At 41.3% G+C, this 19,084-nt stretch overlaps 1 protein-coding gene across 6 annotated transcripts in view; it reads left to right on the top strand.

Annotated features, from left to right (window-relative positions):
- The first annotated feature begins 2,476 nt into the window (after positions 1–2,476).
- The window catches only part of GATAD2B (GATA zinc finger domain containing 2B), a 76,393-nt gene continuing 59,785 nt past the window's right edge, over positions 2,477–19,084 (top strand). For 2 of the 6 annotated variants that reach the window (XM_069542883.1, XM_069542857.1), the window contains exon 1: positions 2,477–2,750. The gene's annotated coding sequence lies outside the window, so the exon portion shown is untranslated. The remainder of the gene's footprint in view (positions 2,751–19,084) is intronic. The other 4 variants (XM_069542846.1, XM_069542836.1, XM_069542900.1 and 1 more) reach the window with 2 other exon arrangements.

Here is a 19,084-nt window from a genome sequence, read left to right as displayed (position 1 = left end):
AGTCAGATGGGTGGAATTACAGAATTCTTGAACCACAAGGGTATCTCGGAATTCCAACAGCCAAGTACTCACCATAGCAGCTGACATCTCTGACCTGTGGCCTTGGGGAACTGAATGAGGGGAAGGATATATCCAAATTACCTGGTCCCAATTTCTCTTCCCTCACTTTAGAGTGTGTAGGCTTCAGTATGACAAATTTTAGTTAAATCTTGTCTCTGGCACTTGCTAATTTTATTACATCAGACAAGTTACTTAACTGCTTGTGCCTCAGTTTTTCCTCATCTGCGAACTGGGGAGAGGTTGATTAAAGACTAATTTTGAAATCTAGATAAAGTGCTAAGCACACTCAATAAACATTAGCTCCAAAAAGAAAACGAACAGATAGAGCCTGCATAGGACAAAGGACATGCCTGCTACTCAGCGGTCTTGCTTACTTGTCTTTCTTGGAGATTGATCACCCTAGATTGAAAGTTGCCCCACCACGGCCTGATTTTAATTTTGTTGAAAGGTATTTTCTCGGGCCTCACTAGTATCTTTCTCAGTCTTATTTCTTCCACCACTGTGTTTCTCTTGTATCATCGCAGCCCTTGAAGAATGGCCCTTCAGACAGCACAGAAAGGACTGAACTGATAATGGACAAAGCAACAGGTTAGGGAAAAGGGCCAGTACTTTCCATGAGGGCAGTGACTGCGTCCCATGTACTGCTCTATGCCCAGCACAAAGAAGAATGTCTAATCACATAACAGGTCCTCTATCATGTGCGAAATAACTGAACCAATGAAGGTATCAAAATGAGTGGGGGAGTGGTGAAATAATTTTCAATGTAGTATAAGGCAGGTACTACAGATAGAATAATGACCAAAACTGAATTTTGAACTAAGAGGGTGAAATTGTTGGAAAAGTGAGGAAAACTCTCACAATAGTTACTATTATGTTTATGGAGTATTTACTAAGTCCTTGGCACTGTCCTGAGCATTTAAAATGTACTATTTTATAATAATCCTCACAATTACCCTATAAACTAGGTACACATCAATCATTCCCATTTTAAAGATAGGGAAACTAGGGCGTAGAGAATAGACCTTAAGTAACTTGCACCCAAATCACACAACTGGTGAGAGATCCAAACCCAGGCAGTCAGATTCCAGAGACTATATTCTTTACCTGGACACTACTACAATGAAAAAGAACGTGCTTTACCTGCTTTTGTACATTTGTGTGTGTCTGTTCAGGGTCCACCTGTCTTTTTGTGCCCATGTCCTTCATTAGTTTCATTTCCATTGCACAGCGTGACTTCTAAATGACTTGAAAAACACATTCTAGTGCTTCTGGAGCCAGTTATTTCTGAGTTTGAGCCATTAGTCATTAATTAGCTGCCTAACTTTGCAAGCTCCTTAGCCTCTCTGAACCCCTTTCTGGATCTACTGGCTTCAAATTTCAGCTCTGCCACTTATATGTAACTCTGGGCAAATCATTTGATTGGTAGCTCATTTCCTTAATCTGTATAATGGGGCTAACAGTATCTACCTCACTGAGTTACAAGGAATAAATAATCCATGGAAAGCTCTTAAAAAAATAAGAATGCACGTACAGCACAGTGCCTCAGTCTCTGTCCAAAACACTATTACTTGGTACCTCAGATGCTCAAGAACAATACTTATAGTACATGTTCGAAAAACGCTGGGTTCAGGCGCTCCTAACTGCTTCGGGGAAGTAGGAAGGCTAGCAGGAGTTGGGCCTTGAGTTGATTAGGTGTAGTCGGTGGAGTGGGAGGCTGTTTCCCTCCCTGTGAACCTGATCAGACTAGAGATCCGGAGAGAAGGAGCTGCGAGCGCTCTGCGCGGCGTAATTTCTCAGCAATTTGGCTAGCTGTCTTTTTTCCCCCAGTCGTGGTTCAGTCACGACAGGACCGTGCTGGGGTACAATGAAGACCAGGAAGCTCAAGGCCTTTGGCAGACGGAGACAGGCCACGCCCCAAACAGACTGCAAGGCCCGAGCGCCTCAAGCTACTGCTATCGTGAAATTCCTGGATTCTGTCGCGATGAAACACCACCCAACGCAGACCCCACCGCCGTTCGCCAGTCTCCATCTTTAGAATTGGAAGAATGAGAGCAGGCCAAAGGGGAATCCCGGTTTGGGGATAGTGGGGTACGGCGGCTGCCTGGGGACCAAAACGTCTCTAAGGTAAAGTTGCAGCCTGAAGCGATTTTTTGACCCCCGACACTTAATGGGCTGCTGAAGACCCGGATGTGTCTGGGACTGGCCGAGGTACCCATTAACGCGCCCCCGCTAGACCATCCCCCTCCTCTCTTTAGGATTGGGTCTTACGTACGCCAATCATCACTTCTTCAGCCACTCACTCGTCAAGGGTGGGGTGTAGCCCCGACAGCCCGTCTCCTATTGGTACGGCCGAGAAGAGAAGGGAGGGGAGGCCGGCTAGGGTCGCCCAATGGGCGTCGTGGCGTGTGGGGAAGGCGGAGCCGAGGTGCTTGGCAGCTGCCCAATCAGCGTCCTTGTTTGTGTGGTGCCGCCGCCGCCGGTGCAGCCGCCGCCGCCGCCGCTGCCCCCGTCTGTACCGCAGTGTCTGCTCCGCCCGCCCGCCCGGGTCCGGCCCGCCCCCCTCCCCCACCCCCGCCCCCGGTCCCGTCAGCGGGGTCCGGAACCTACTGTGCCGTCGCCTCTTCCTTTTTCGACGCCGCCGCCGCCGCCTGAGGAGGCGAGCTAGCCGGGAGTTACACCGCCACCGCCAGGTGAGGAGCTTTGGCCTAGGCCAGCCTGGCCGCCCGCCCGCCCGGGGGCGGTGAGGAGCGAGGAAGGGAGGGAGGCTGGGAGGAGGCGGTGGTGGCGGAGGTGGGGGAAGGGAAAGGTGGAGGGGCGGGGGGAGGGGAAGCGCCCGCGAGCCGACGCCCGCCCGCGCGCCCCCGCCTTGCGTCCCCCTCCCCCCACCCCGGCACCGCGCGCCCCCGCCTCGCGCTCCCCCTTCACCTCATCCCCTCCCCCTCCCCCCGCTCCGCGCGCGCGCCCCGGTCTTTCACTTCGGCCTCGCGCGCCCCCAGCTCGTGTCCCTTCATTTCTTCTCCTTTTACTCTTTCTCCCCTCCCTCGCGCCCCGTTTCCCCCGCCTTCCCCGCTTTAACTCACTGCCTCATGCCCGCCATGCTCCCCTCCTTTCCTCTCTAGCGCGCCCCCCCCTTAACTCTCTCCACCCCCAGTGGTGCCCTCAGGGTGCGGGGGCCGCTCCCTACTCTCAGTCTTCTGTTTGCCGGCGGTTGGGACAAATAGGGGACCCTTAAGGCTGAGGGAAACATGGGATGATTATCTTTATATAGGCAAAGGGATCAGGAGCGCAGAACCTTACCCCTTTATTTCATCGTTCACCGTTCCTTCGCCCTCCCGTAGAAGGGAATTGTCTAAGCCTGTGTGGGTACTTGTCTTCTGTAGTGACTAAACCATCCCTTTCTTCGGCTGGGCTTCTGGGTCCCACTAGATCTGTATCCCAGTTCAGTCAGTGCCTGAGGGCCGAGGGAACTAGAACTTACCCTTTCCTAAAGCAGATCCGGACTTAGACTACTTTTGGCCTCCCCGCTTTCAATTACACGAAGGAGAGAGCTGCTCCTCTTAGTGCAGAGGTTTGGGTGCCATTTGCCTGCCCCAGGGCACCTTTCCCCCTTCATAAAGGTATGGTAGCCTTTTTGGATTTTTCCCCAGCATCAACTTCCCTCCAAACACATGATGTTATTGGTTCGTAGGGCTGGCGCTGAAGTGGAGATGGAGGCTTTGATGGTGGCTGGGTGGCATGTAGATGCTAACTGAGCTTGCCATCAACCTTTTTTCTTCCACTGTCACCTGGAGAATCGGGTAGCCCTCTGAGAACAGTTTTCTCATTTCTGAGAAATGGTTATTTAGAGGGCTTTTGTGTAGGTGAGGAGAGCTGGGAGATACTTAAGGTAGTGTATTTCAGGAAAGGAAAAGAGCAATGCTTTCAGGCTAGATTCCAGCAGAAAGATTTGAACTTGCAGCAGCTGGAGTAAAAGCAGGTTTAACAGATCTGTGTCCAGAGAAGAGCTGATGCTTGAGTTTTTAAAATGTTTTTTCCCCTCTCAAAATGTTTATTTTTTGAGTAGACAGTGCTTGAATGTGACCCAAAGTGAAAAATCTCTCACCTGTGTCCTCCAGCTTCCAGCCCCCCTCCCCATACAAATGATTTTTGTTTTCTTGCATCAGCACGGTGTCTGTATGTTGTCGTCTATATGTTGAAGATTATCCTGTTTGGGAGTTTAGTGCTAACTTTATTGCTCCTTCTTTGATACACTGACTTAAACTCTTTCTTGAGATAACCACTTGGATTCATACTTTTGGTGCTTGGAGCAGTCCTGGTAGAGAATTGTCCTAGAGTGGCATTTCTGCTGGTCCTAGGTTGGGAAAGAGGTACTATTGGAGCTGCTAAAGGTGGTGCTACGCAGGAGCTGAGTATACTTTGAGGGAAGGTCCACACCTGTTGGAAATGGTGCTGGTTTTTTGGTGACTGATATTTTCTCTGGCTGTTTTGGAATGGACTGGGTCAAGGATGGTCTTTCCTTGGGCTTTTTAAGCAGATAGACTGTATAAATAAGGAGTTAATGGGAGTATGGATCTGGTAGTACTGTGTTCCCTTTTAAGAAGAATATAGTATTTTAGTTTAGTGGCAGTGATAGTCACCATGGTAAGGAATGAAGTAGGTGAGTAATAATCAGCAGGAATCAGAAGGCTGGATCTTTAGCCTGAGTGACCCAGTTTGAGAAGAGGTGAGGCTTAGGAACTTGTGTCCTGCCTGTTCCTTACTTGAGAACACTTTCAAGGAGGTGAGAGTGATTTGTAGCTGACAGCCGCATCCATCTTTATGACACTGTGGTTTGCCTTCCCTGACTATGTGTGATGTCTGTTAACTTCCTGTTTAGAGGCAGTCCCAATAGGGTCTGAATAGAGGCTGCATTCAAATACTTGTCTAGGAACAATGTTAACCAGGTTCCCTGATCAGCACTTCAGATCTTAGTTATGACAGTAACTTTTACTGCTGTGTTAAGCATAATACCACAGGGTGGTGGGGGAGGGAAATGTGAGAATTTTGTTCTTAATCTCATAGTCTTAAAGTACATTCAAAGCCTGTGTGCTGTCCCCCTCCCCTTTTTTGGATAAACGTCTCTCCTTACTTCGGACCCCCCCTCCCACCACCACAAACTGTACTCAACTTTTTTCTTTTTCTGGCTGGCCCGGGCCAAACCTCCAGGTTGGGTTTTGTTAGAAAACCGCAGTGTGGAAGAAAAAGAGTCAATGTATCAATAATAGTATCCTGACTGCTGGGGTTCATTCTTTTTTTTTTTTTAATCTTTTTGTCTCTTTTTTTTAGGAGGGGGGATTCATTCTTGCTTTAAGCATTGTTTTATATGTTGTATGTAAACCAGGCCTCTTGTTTCAATTTTACTGATTGTTCCTTCCTTACCTCCTCCACCCATCAAGCTGGAGGTGCATATTTAGGGGAATAGCAGCTATGGCATCCTGGTTTCTGTACTGGAGCATATTCTTTGTTAGCCACCTCATTGGGACAAGCAACCCCTTAGAACCGTCTTACTGACAAGCAGTCCCTGAACTCAGTCAGAATGCTTATTTAGTTCATTGAGAAAAGCCAAACCAGCTTTGGTCAAGTAAAATGATTGCTAGAGAGGTCATGATTTCAGCTATAACTGGAACTCAAGGACTTTCTTCTCTGGACCCTTTGCGGTACTTAAAGCCCTGCATCATTATATATTAAGGCACAATAGCCAGACATTGTCTGATACAGTTTAGAGGGAAAGAAGAAGAAAAAGAAAACCCAGTCAGTCAGATTGACTATAAATCTAGTCCTGGCATAAAGCTGTCCACCTCTTTGCTCAGGAAGATCCAGCCTATCAGGCAGTGCCACACAAAGTTGCACTTCTTCTGTATTGGCTAAGCCTGGGAAAGGAGATAGAAGGAATTTCAGTTTCTTTTGAAAAAGACTGACTTTGGAAGGGAAAAATATTAGCCATTTTGTTTGTTTTATCCTCAGTAATTCCTGTGATACTTTTTCTATAGGTACTGGTTAGGGGTTTGGTGGCTCTAGAGTTCTTAAAGCAGAGAGCCTCCTGTATTTGCATAGTAGTAATGAAAGCCTCTGGACCGTAGAATTCTCCTCCTTTGTGTTTCATCTTTTACCTTCTCTTTTATGGATATATGAAGTATTCCTATAGCATTTGAGGTTATTCAGTAGGAAAGGAGTGACCTAGGGTCATTATGAGCCTAACCAGCCTGGATAGTATCTCAGTAATGTTTGGTGTCTCCCTCAAAATCCTCTGGTCTTTGCTTTAAGGTGCCATCAATTGGCAAGAGACTATCAACAGTTTGGGGTTGTAGTACCAAAAGCAACAGATGAATGAGGACAAGTATTTTGTTACTTTTGAGGTATGAAATGGTCAATCCCAGACCTCAAAGAGTCATCATAATTGCAGAAGCTTCCTTGACTGTTTGTGAACTTGATTGTCATTAATCCTAGCAGTGAGCTATTAAGGAACATGACAATACTTTGACATTCACAAGCCATTATTTTGTTTTCACATCTGGCTAGTTTACATTTTTAAAAGTAATTCAGATTATCTTTACTTGAATCTGAAAGTCATGTTGTAAGTCTCCTGATAAAGCTTTCTTGATCTACTCTCATTTTGGGAGGAAGCTGGAATTTGTAATCTCCTCAAATATAGGCTGGAATATTAGGATTTAGGTTAGACTTTAGAATTAGTGAATTCTCACTGTGGTTGTGGGGGATTAGATGTGTTAATTGGAGAGGTTGTGCATCTCTAACCTAGAAGGTATTTATTTATAAAGTTAGCTTTTTGAAAGTATTTAAATTCAGACTTCCCAGGAGGGAAGTTGTGGACTAATAAGTGGCAAGTTGGAATAGCAGAACACAAGTAGAGAGTCTAGAAATCCTGGGTCAAATCCTAGCTTTGCCATTTTTTAGGTATATGATTTTGGGTAAGCCTCCTAGTTGTGTTGTTGTTTTTTGGGGTTTTTTTTTTTTTTTTTTTTTTTTGGCTGCAAGGTTTGTGAGATTTTGGTTCCTGAATCAGGGATAGAACCCAGGCCCTCAGCAGTGAAAATGTGAAGTGCTAACCACCAGGAAGGAAGGTTGATACTCAGTCATATCCAACTCTTTGTGACTTCATGGGCTTCTCTGTCCGTGGAATTTTCTAGGCAAGAATATTGGAGTGGGTTGCCATTTCCTATTCCAGGGGATCTTCCCGACCCAGGAATTGAACCCACATCTCTTATGTCTCCTGCATTGGCAGGCAGGTACTTTACCTCTGGTGTCACCTGGGAAGCTAACCAGACCACCAGGGAATTCCTAAGCCTCCTAATTTTTGAATTCCTATTTCTTGCACAGTAAAAGCCGGTTTTTACAGTGGGCTCTAAAGTATTAGATGCTCTGCCCTTCTCTGTTGCTGCTGTTCAGTCACGTCAGTCCCTTTTCTTTTTTGATCTCCTGTCATCCTCTCTTTTGCTCATGCCATCCCAGCCACATTGGCTTGTTCCGTAATACATCAGTCACACTCTCTATCTCAGGACCTTTGCACTAGTTACTCCTTCTAGTGGGAAATATCTGTTTTTCCCACAGAGATAATACAAATGACTAATTTTCATACTTTCTTCAGTCGAATCTTTGTTTAAATGTCACCTTGTCACCTTTTGAGTGAGACTTTATCCTACCTATATTTAAAATTGGACCTTCAACGTCCACCCCTCACTCCTAATCCTTCTCTGTTTTTCAGTGTACAGCTTTCTGATATACTTGTTACATTTATTGCTTATTGATTCCCCTGGTATGATGTAAAGTCTGTGAAGACTTGCATTTATTTTGATGTTTTGTTTAATGCCTAGTACAGTATTTGGCAATATAGTTAATACTCAATAACTATTTCTTTTTAAAAATTTATTTGGCTGTGCTGGGTCTTGGTTGTAGCACAAGGGATCCTCAGTCTTAGTTGCGGCATGTGGGATCTAGTTCCCTGACCAAGGATTGAACCTGAGCGCCTTGGATTGGGGAGCATGAAGTCTTAGCCACTGGGCTACCAGGGAAGTCCTTCAATAACTATTTCTTAATCAAATAGGAATAATAATAACTTTTTTTATCTGTTTGTTTATAACAAAGCTATGAAATGTGGTAAGCATGATATAGGATCTTAAAATGTTTTTGAACTTTGAAGCATTCATTATACAAATAATGATGATAGAATGATTGCCTTCCCATTGAAATGGTAAATAACACTTGATTATGGAAAAAAATCTTCATATATATTCACATATATTATCAGATCTCCTAAACGCCAGCTCTCTTGTTTCCAGCTATCCACTGTATGCTAGATGTAGCCATCTCTGTATTCCATTGCTACCTTAGACTAAACATTTTCGTCACCTACTCCCCTTTTGTGATTCATTGAGTCATTGAAGCTAGAGATGTGAGCATTATTGTCAGTTCTCTCTCTCTTACCCGTTACTTTCCAAATATTTCTGAATCTATACCTTTTTTCTGTATTTCCATTGCTGCTGTTCAGGACTATAACAACTTTTATTTGGAATATTGCCATGATCTCTTATAGTTCTCTCTGTTTTTAGTCTTGCTCCCTTTTAAACCATCAGTCATACTCTCTTCAAAATAGTCTAATGGAGATCTGATAATTCGGTTTCCCCTTCTCAAAAGTATTCAGTAGTTTCCAATCATTTAAAGGTACTCTACATGATATCAAGGGCCCTTTATAAATCTTGACCTTTGTCTTTCTCTCCAGCTTTACTTTTCTCCCTTCACAGTTTATACATGAGCAAATACAGTTCTTTTAGTTACCAGATCAGCTTCCAAATTTCATCTCAAATGCTACTCTCTCTGGGGACCCTTCCTTGACTTGCCCAAAGAGACTTAGATATACTTTCTCTTTGATCTCATTCTAATTTGTATATATTGCATATATCCCCCCAGTGGTCTGACAACATTCTGAAATAAAGAGATATCATGTCTTTTTACTATTGTTTCTCCAGTGCCTAGCATGGTGTCTGTCACCTATAAAATGTTTTAAAATAATGAATAAGTCTATGGATTGAGAAAGTGCTGCATACATTTAGAAGATGCCCCATTTGTTATATTCTGGGGACAGAAGAACCCAGTTGGTGTCTTCGTTCCATTTATCTGTGTGACCTTGGTTGAGTCACTTGAAGTCTCCCAAGCCATAGTTTTCTCAAATTAGAAATAATCAGTAGCTGTTTTATCTATTTCACTATGTCTCTTTGTCAGTCACATGAGATTACACATGTAAAAATGTTTTATAAACTGTAGAGCACTGTATATAGCTGTTATTATGTGCTGACACAAGCTGAGCTTTTCTCACAACTCATTTTTTCTTGTTTATATTGATGTAGGCCCTTTCATTTTATTATCAAAACCATAAATAACTTCTACAACTTGTGTTTTGTTCATGTCCTTTTTCATTAGTAGGCGTGACGTGTTCCTATATATTGTCTTAAATAGGGCAAGTTTAAAGGCTTTCTCAGTAGTCCAGTGGGTTAAAGAGGTTGTAAAGTCCTGGAAATTACTCTTCTCAAGGAGTACCTCAGTCATGGATTCTGTAATTTTTTCTTCAGTTTTTTTTTTTAATGCATTTTTGCAACTTTTGAAACTTGAAGGGAATTTTTAAAATGTAAATATAAATTCATTTGTTGAGTACTTTCTTTGTGTAAGGCTTTATGCTGTTTTAATTCTAACAGTAACTCTGTGAGGGAGGTATTATAATTTTACAGATGAGAAAATTCAATTTTCAGGAAGGTTGTCGTTTTGCTGAAATCTCAAAAATTAATAAAAGTGGTGAATCCAGTATTTGAACAATTTTGCCTGACTCCAGAAGTTATCTTACTGTTCTCTTAACGCTTCTCGTAGAGTTTTGTTTTGCCTTTGCAAAAACAAACCAAACAAGAAAATGATAGTTTTCCTAGTAGATCTTATATGAAAAAAGTTACATGATCAAATTAGGGTTTTGAAAAATTCTGGGTTAAGTTAAGGCAGATTTCTTTACAACATAAGATCCCAAAGCCTTGCATGTCTAAATACACATTTATATTAGGAGTGATAAAAGAATGACTAAAGGATGCAAAGCTTCTGGAAATTATTTGACCATGAAGAGCATCTCTTTGAGAAGATAGTACTGCACCTTGATAATCTGCTTTCTTGTAGTTCTTCTGTGGGTTGATTTTTTTAAAAAAAGAGTTGTCACTCTTGAATGAGGGAATTAAATGCTTTTGTGTGCTAGTTTTCCAGAGAACTAGTATGGTGGTATTATGCTAGATGTTTTTTTAGAAACTTCACTGGTTTGGAGGCTGTAGTTTTTTCCCCCATGAAATCTTCAAAGGCAAATGGCACAGCTCATCCAACTTGGCTCTTACCTTCAATGAGTTCCCAGGAGGATAACTCTAACTGAGCTGCTGCCTCCACCTTCTTTCATCTTGCATGCTAGGAAACAGGAGAGTAAGGTTTCAGCTTTGTGTGTGAGCAGAATCCCTTGAGCCAGGAGCAAGAAGCTCTTCCTTTCTGTAAGGATGGTAGTTTCACACTAAGAGATCTGTAAAGCCCCACTGTTCTTTCTCTTCTGTGATGCATGCAGACAGACATGGGCATCAGAGGCAAGAAGGAACAATAGCTTTGATTTTTTCAGTCATACTGGTCTTGAAATTAAAACTTTGGGGGATTTGTATTCTGTTGTTTAAAAGCATAAAGGTTACCTGAATGGTGTTCACCACTAAATAGGTTGAACTACCAGTGAAAAATGTTGAAAATATTTCCTCAATAGAATAACATTTTGGAGGGAGGGACAACTTCTAACCACTCTTAAACATATATTTGGCTGGATTGATGTGTTGCTATCAAAGAGAGTGAAGGAGTTGGTCATATTTATTGCAACTGCCTGGGACAGTGTGCCTGGAAGACCCTATATTAGATTTCTGTGGAAATTTGGTGTGAATAGCATGACACTCTTCCCATGTAGTACTGTCCATGAATAAATTGTGTTACTCTAATGCTGTTCTTTTCTCATTTTATAATTCACTTAGTAAAGAATGCTCACTGAAGTCGTTACCTGAGTGCATTGTGAATTTGAAAGTTTTATTAGAATATTTTAAATCCAGATTATTTTCTGCCATGTAAATGGAAATTAGAATATGGGTCTCTTACTGCACTAAGATTCAGTCTTAAGTTTTCATTAGCCTGCATTTTTAACTCTTCACTTTGTGCATGGAAAGCTATTTCACAGTTGAATTCTGTATAATTCATTAACATTGCACTGAAAACTTTCAAGGAATATGGGTGACTGGAAAAGGATCTTTTTACAGCTGTATTTACTTGAACAGAAACATCTTTTTATTTATTTATTCATTTATTTATGACTGTGCTGGGTCTTTCTCTAGTTGCAGCGAGTGGCAGCTACTCTTGTTGTGGAGCATGGCCTCTAGGCATCTGGGTTTCAGTAGTTGTGGTTACAGGCTTAGTTGCTCCGCAGAACACGGAAACTTCCCAGACCAGGGATCTAACCTGTGTCCCCTGCATTGGCAGGTGGACTCTTAACTACTGGACCCACAGTGAAGTCCCAGACAGAACCATCCTAAAAATAGCAAGTGCAACTTTGAAAAACCTGGAGGGTTCAAAGGAATAAGATGTCTCTAGCTTAACTAGTGGTGTAAAAATTTGAGATCTAATGAATTACTGTACATAAAGGGGTACCACTTGTTATGAACTGTTTTGATTGTTGCATTTTTAAAAGTATTTATTTAATGATTATTTTTGGCTGCGCTGGGTCTTTGTTACTGTGCACAGGCTTTCTCTAGTTGTGGCGAGCGTGGGCAGCTCTCTAGTTGTGGTGCATGGGCTTCTCATTGCTGTGGCTTCTCTTGTTGCAGAGCACAGGCTCCAGGGCACGCAGTTAGTTCAGTAGTTGCTGTGTATGGGCTTAGTAGTTGCGGCAAACAGGCTTAGTTGCCCTGCGACATGTGGAATCTTCCCTGACCAGGGATTTTAACCCATGTCTCCTGCACTGATTGGCAGATGGACTGCTAGGGAAGTCCTGATTGTTTCACTGATGCTACCAAAGCCTTGATGTGTATCTGGAGTTAAATCGTAGGTTCCCAGTTTTGTCAAAGACAGAGTGGTAGGTGTCCAAGAAGAGTATAACCAAGGTTGGAATCTGAGCGGTTTCTATTTCCAAATTAAACCTTTAGTCTCGCTGACTGAATACCTGAGAATATTCACAGGAAGGGAGTGAAATACAGTATACTAGAGGGACTTCCTTGGTGGTCCAGTGGCTAAGAGTCCATGCTCGCAGGCAGGAGGGCCCAGGTTCAGTCCTTGGTCAGGAAACTAGATTTCATATGCTGCAGCTAAAGAATCTGCATGTTGCCACGAAGATTGATGATCCCATTTGCCACAGCTAAGACCCAGTGGAGCCAAATAAATAAATAAATTTGGCTGCACCAAGTCTTAGTTACAGCATTTTGGATCTTTAGTTGTAGCCTGTGGAATCTAGTTTCCTGACCAGGGATTGAACCTGGGCCCCCGGCCTTGGGAGCCTTGAGTCTTAGCCACTGAACCACCAGGCAAGTCCCCAATAAGTAAATATTTTTAAAAAAGCAAAACGACAGTGTCTGTAGTTATGTCACTTCTGTGCTGTCTTCTAGATTCAGTTGGGTTAAGAGTGTGAAAAGGACTGTATAAGGGACACTTTTATGGTACAAAGAGGTATTAGGGGAGAACAGTGAGATTCTTACTTATTATTTTGTAGCTTTAAGAATTAGCTGAAGAAGCCTTTGGAAGTGATCGTTTTTTAAAGTTCATTATTATTGGAGTATAGTTGCTTTACTGGAGTAATCAGTTTAATTTTGTTATGGGGGCTGCTTACCACATCTATATGTTGCCTAGACTGCACATTAGTTTTTGCTGGTTGTCTAGAAAAGCTTTGTGCTCTCTCTCTTGTTAATCTTTCCAAGTCAACTATTCTCAGTGTTGTGCATAAGTATAATTGTGGTATCTGGATATGAGAAAGTCGAGTATTGGTGCTAATCTTGGGGTGTTTTTACATAATTAGTTGAAATCTCCTTCTATGGTTACACTGGAATAACTTTTGGTCATTTTAAAAAGTATAGTTCTACAGTTAGAAAGTTTTGGGTTCACATTTCTACTTTGCCACTTAACTAGTTGTTAGACCTTAACTTCACTTCTCTGTGCCTGGTGGATAGTAACTCTGTACCTATTAAAAAAATAATTGCCCGTCATTCCTCAGCTTAGCACCTGGCAACCTCCATTCTGCTTTCTTTATCTATAAATTTGAGTACTCTAGGGTCTTCATATAAGTAGAATCATAAAATATTTGTCCTTTTGTGTCTAGCTTATTTAATTTTAGCATAATACCTTCAAGGTTCATCTATGTTGTAGCATGTGTCAGAATTTCATTCCTTTTTAAGGCTGAATAATATTCCCTAAGACCTTGATGCTGGGAGAGATTGAAGGCAAAAGGAAAAGGAGGCAGCAGAGGGTGAGATGGTTAGAGAGCATCCCTGACTCAATGGACATGAATTTTAACAAACTCCAGGAGACAGTGGAGGACAGAAGAGCCTGGCGTGCTGCAGTCCACGCTATTGCAGAGTCTTGCATACGACTTAGCAGCTGAACAATAGCAAGAACTGCCTTACTATTTTCTTTTGTGACTATTCATTCTTACCAGCAATGTATTCATTTTTAAATTGGGTTGTTTGTTTTGTTGTCATTGAGTGATGGGAGTTCTTTTTACTGGATATTAATCCTGTATCAGATATATGATTTGCAAATACTTTCTTCCATTTTGTGAGTTATTTTTTACTCAGTTGATAATGTCCTTTGGTGCACAAAATTTTGATGAGATCCAGTTTACTATTTGCTGTTTTTGGTGTCATATTCAAGAAATTGTTACGAACTCTGTCATGAAGCTCTTTCCTCCTGTGTTTCCTTCTAAGAGTTTTTCAATATTAGTTCTTATTTTTAGGTCTTTGATCCATGTTGAGTTAATTTTTGTATATGCTCCAAGGTAAGGGTCCAGTTTTATTCTTTGGAATGTGGATATCCAGTTTTTCCAGCACTGTTTGTTGGAAAGAGAGTCGTGTCTCCGCTGAATGGTCTTGATCTTTGTTGATAATCATTTGATCATATGTGCAAAGGTTTATTTTTGGAGTCTGTATTCTGTTCTATTGCTTTGTATGTCTGTCTTTATGCTCATACCACACTGTTTCAGTAACTGGGGCTTTGTAATAAATTTTGAAGTCAGTAAGTATAAGTCCTCTGACTCGTCTTCATTTTCAAGATTGTTTTGGCTATTTGGGGTCCCTTGAGATGACATATGAGTTTTAGGTTGTGTTTTTCTTTTCATATCCCTTTTTTATATTGGGCCAAACAATATAACACTAAACTGAATGGGATCCTGTTACTATAATATGGCAGCTGGTCCTTGTCATAAAAAATTTTAATTTCACCCAGCTCCTTGGATCACGTATTTTTCTTTACAGTATTAGAAGCAGGGTTACTCTGGATAACTTTTGCTCTTATAAATGAATTGCTGTGGTTGGAGCATTTTATTTATTGTTAAAAGTTTGGTTCGAATTTATTTTGTTTTTGGCTGCACTGGATCTTTGTTGCTGCATGTGGGCTTTCTCTAGTTGGCGGTGAGCAGGGGCTATTCTTTATTGAGGTGAACAGATTTCTCATTGTGGTGGTTTCTCTTGTGGCAGAGCACAGCCTCTAGGGCACACAGGCTGCAGTAGTCATGGTGTATGGCTTTAGTTGCCTGTGGCTTGTGGAATCTTCCTGGACCACGGATCAAATCCGTGTCCCCTGCATTGGCAGGTGGCTTCCTATCTACTGTGCTGCCAGCGAAGTCCAGCGGTGGCTTTTCTTTTTGCAGAGCATGTTCTCCAGGGCACTTGGGCTGGGCTTCAGTAGTTGTAGTCACCGGCTCTAGGGGTGTGGGCTCAGTAGTTGTGGCACATGCGCTTAGTTGCCCCTCAGCATGTGGGATTTTTCCAGACTGGGGATAGAACCGTGTCCCATGAACTGGCAAGTGGATTCTTAACCATTGGACCACCACAGAAGTCCTCCAGTTAAAAAAAAAAAGACACACAATGAGAAGTTTCTCATCACTTCTCACCTGCCTAGTTTTAAACATCATCATTGTTATTCCTTTTCTGTCATTTCAGAATTTTCTATGTATACGTAAGCATATGTGAATTTCTTTTTAGTTTTTCTTTTTACACAAAAGATAGCTTTCTACATCTTTTTTTCATTTAATAATATAGGAGATTCTTTTCAAATCTATATATAGAGAATTTGCTTATTCTTTAAATGATAATTTTGAGGGTGAAAATCTTTTCATGGATATCAAAACTTTGTTGGGAAAGAATATTCAAGTTTATGGCTATGTACCTTTCCTATTGTCTACAAGTCTTGCTCTTTAATAACTTTTATTGCTATTATTCTCTTAGTCAGCATTGAATAAACATAATTTGAATACCGCTATGTTATTAAACTTAGTGCTGATTACCTAGTTTATAAAGTCTGTTTTGTTTTTTCATCTGTAGTCTTAAGTCTCAAATTATATCAGAAAACCCAAGTCTCCAATAAGTGATACAGGGTTATTTTTCTAGTTCCTAGAGTATATAGACCCCAGGTGGTTTTTCTCTATCCTCGACTAGTTTGGTCTAGAAAAAAATGACTGATAAAAGAGAAAACTTGGATCTCTTTACCCATGTGTCAGCACTCTGTTCACTTTGTAACCACTTAAATCTGCTGGTTGTGGGGAACTGAAAAAGCCTGGCGGTATTAGGTATTTATTGTGTATCTACCATGTAAAAGACATACGCATAAGTGTTGTATAGCAAGTAAAGATTAATTATAAAACTTCAGTCCTCAAGAAGATACATAGTCCAGAAGAGAAGACATTTATTAAAATAACTACAACATTAGATACAGTGTGTTTATAAATTAAGTAACCAACATATTAGGAAACAACATATCAACGTCTTTTACAATTTGGTTCAGAGTGTGATTTAAGCTTACCAAATCCTGAAAATTCTACTTTCAAAAACCTCTCTTTATTCCATCTATCTGTATCTGTCCTAACTTGAGTTGTTTTAGTTTTAGCCATTGTAATTGCTTGCCCATATCACCTTAGATATGTCTCTTTTGTTTTTGGCCACGTCTTGTGGCTTGCTGCATCTTAGTTCCCAAGTTAGGGATTGACCTAAGGCTCATGGCAGTGAAAACGCCAAGTCCTAATCGCTGGACCACCAGGGAATTACCTTGGATAAGTTTTTTAATAACTAACATTACTGGGCTTTTTTATGTGCAAATACTGTTTTAAGCACTTCACATTAACTTGTTTAATCCTCACAGTACCTCCATTTTTACAATAAAAAAACTGAGGCACAAAGAGGTTAAGTGAGTTCCCTAAGGTCACAGACCTAATAAATAAAAGAGCTGGGGTACAGAATCAGGAAGTTTTGACTGTTTGGCTCAGATTGTTTAGCATTATACCATACTATGTGTATGTGTGTATTACATACATGTTTATCATTGTTTTGGTGATTGTACAGTATCTCATTGTATGGATATACTTTAGTTTGTACCCAGTCTATGCCCACTGAGGAATATTTAGGATGTTTCTAGTGTGTGAGTGTATTGTCATAACCAGGGTTCCAGTGAAACATCTTACATACATTTTAGTGTATCTGTAGGTAAAATTTCTAGAAATATAATTATTGGACCGAAGGGCATGCACATTGAAAATTTTGTCAGATATTAAATTATCCTCCTGTAATTTGTACCAGTTTACATTCATACCAGCAGACTGTGAAAGTTTCTAAAACAGCTCAGTTTAAATCTAAATTTGAGGGAAGCAATGTGGTTGGATAGTGATGAGTACTGTCTTCAAGTGCCTCTGTATCTTGTTAGCATTTCTTTTCTTAAAAGCATATATCTCTGGATTTGATTATTGGCCATCTAACTGTAGCCAGTTGTTGGGAAGAGGAGTACACACAGTTTAACAGAAAATTTTACTTGTTCGAAATGGCCTTCAAACCAATCAGTTGTCAAACATGGGACTTCCCTTTGAGTCCAGTGGTTAAGAATCTGCCTGCCAATGCAGAAGACCCTGGTCCTCAGGGAATTCGATCCCTGGTCCTCAAACTGAGATTCCAGCTGCCACAGGGCAACTGCTGAGCCTGTATTCTAGCACCCTCGAGCTGCAGCTGCGAAGCTCACATGCCGTAACTACTGAAGCTGGGCTCTGCAACAAGAGAAGCTTCACTGCAATGAGAAGCCCACACACCGCCGCCCATATGCTGCAGCTAAGACCCAGCACAGCCAAACATTAAAAAAAAAAAGAAAAATTGTTAGTCTAAACCTTTTTAAAACTTTGGTAAGTTGATTTGTCACCACGATCTTTTAAGATCAGGACAACCTCAATAAGAATGAGCATGTATAGTTCCCAGTTGGCTGCTTTCATGGAAACTCCTTACTGGAGTCCCTATTAAACTCCCAGTGGGCAAAGGCAGAGAGCCAAACACTGCTAAATCACTGTTTTCAGGGAATGGGGATGTTAAGACAAATAAGACCAAATGCTTTATACAACTCAGATTTCCTTTCTAACTAGTTTTCCTGCTCATTGGTAAGTTATTTGTCTTCTTCCTCATTCCCATTTCACTGTTTTTAGAGTTAAGGTGATTTGTTTTATTCAGTAGATTTAAATTTTGTTTAGTGAACTTGGAACTTATTAGTAGGCCTTCACTTGCCCAGAGTAGGGTGTTACCTTTGCTGGTACCAATACCCCACATTCAGGGCCTACAGACAGGAGTAAAATGAAACAAACTGGTGTTCATACACATCCTTAAGCGGGTGACAGGAAATCTGATTAATTCAATGGCATGCATGCTGAGTTGCTTCAGATTGACTCTTTGCGACCCTATGGACTATAGCCTGCCAGGCTCCTGTGTCCGTGGGATTCTCCAGATGTATTTAAAGTTACCATCTCCTTTGAAGTGGAAAGAGCATTGGAGACTGTTTCCATTAATTACTGGTGATGGTGATGTCTTGCTTCATTTCTACTTAGGAAATCTGTCATTTTATTTCCAAGGACTGAGTAATTGTCTTCTGGGCCTGTTCTATCTGTTCTATTAAGTTTTGGATTACTGTGATATTTTCTTCTGTTGACTGATCAAAGATTTAGATCCACTGCTGATCTTTGTCTTTCTTATTGCTTTACTCTGGTTTTTATAAATGAGGAAAAGAAATGGATCTCCAGATGTCTTATCATCAGTACTACCTGTTTATAGTGAAGTCTAAATGAAGACAACCATGAATGGGTCTCTAATATTAAAATGTTGAAAGCTTAACAGTTTTTATATTTGGGGCAAAATTTATTTTTAAAATTTTCTTTTATCTCTTAGCTTTATAAGAAATATTTTTATGAAAGAGAGAGGATCTCTCTTCCATTTACTAAAATTGATCACTTTTTCTTCACTTTCGTATTTTGGATAAAATTAGGCTAGAGCCACTTTTGAGACTTCTCTTGGAAATAATATCAATAAAGAGAAAGTGTTAGTGTGCATTAGAGTAAACTCCGTAGAGAGGAGAATTTTGCCTTATTCACTATTGAAGCTCTTGCACCTAAAACAGTGCCTGCCATATAATATGTAATTAATTTGTTGAGTGAATAGGAAGTAGATAACTATATTGTGATACTTCATAGTTGGCATTCTTTGTACCATTTAAGATGAATAAACTAACTAGTTACATGTGTCAACTTGGATAAATGTCAAGGACTTCCCTGGTGGTTCCCTGGCGAAGACTCTGCGCTCCCAGTCAGGGGCCCAGGTTTGATCCCTGGTCAAGGAAGTAGACCCCACGTGTTACAGCTTCCCAGGTGGCTCAGCGGTAAAGAATCTGCCTGCCAGTGCAGGAGACGCGGGTTCAAGCCCTGGGCTGG

The sequence above is a fragment of the Ovis canadensis genome, chromosome 1 (assembly GCF_042477335.2).
Source record: "Ovis canadensis isolate MfBH-ARS-UI-01 breed Bighorn chromosome 1, ARS-UI_OviCan_v2, whole genome shotgun sequence".
In the NCBI taxonomy this organism is placed as follows: domain Eukaryota; kingdom Metazoa; phylum Chordata; class Mammalia; order Artiodactyla; family Bovidae; genus Ovis; species Ovis canadensis.
Note: the sequence above shows the minus strand (reverse complement) of the source record. Positions and strands in the feature narration are given on the sequence as shown.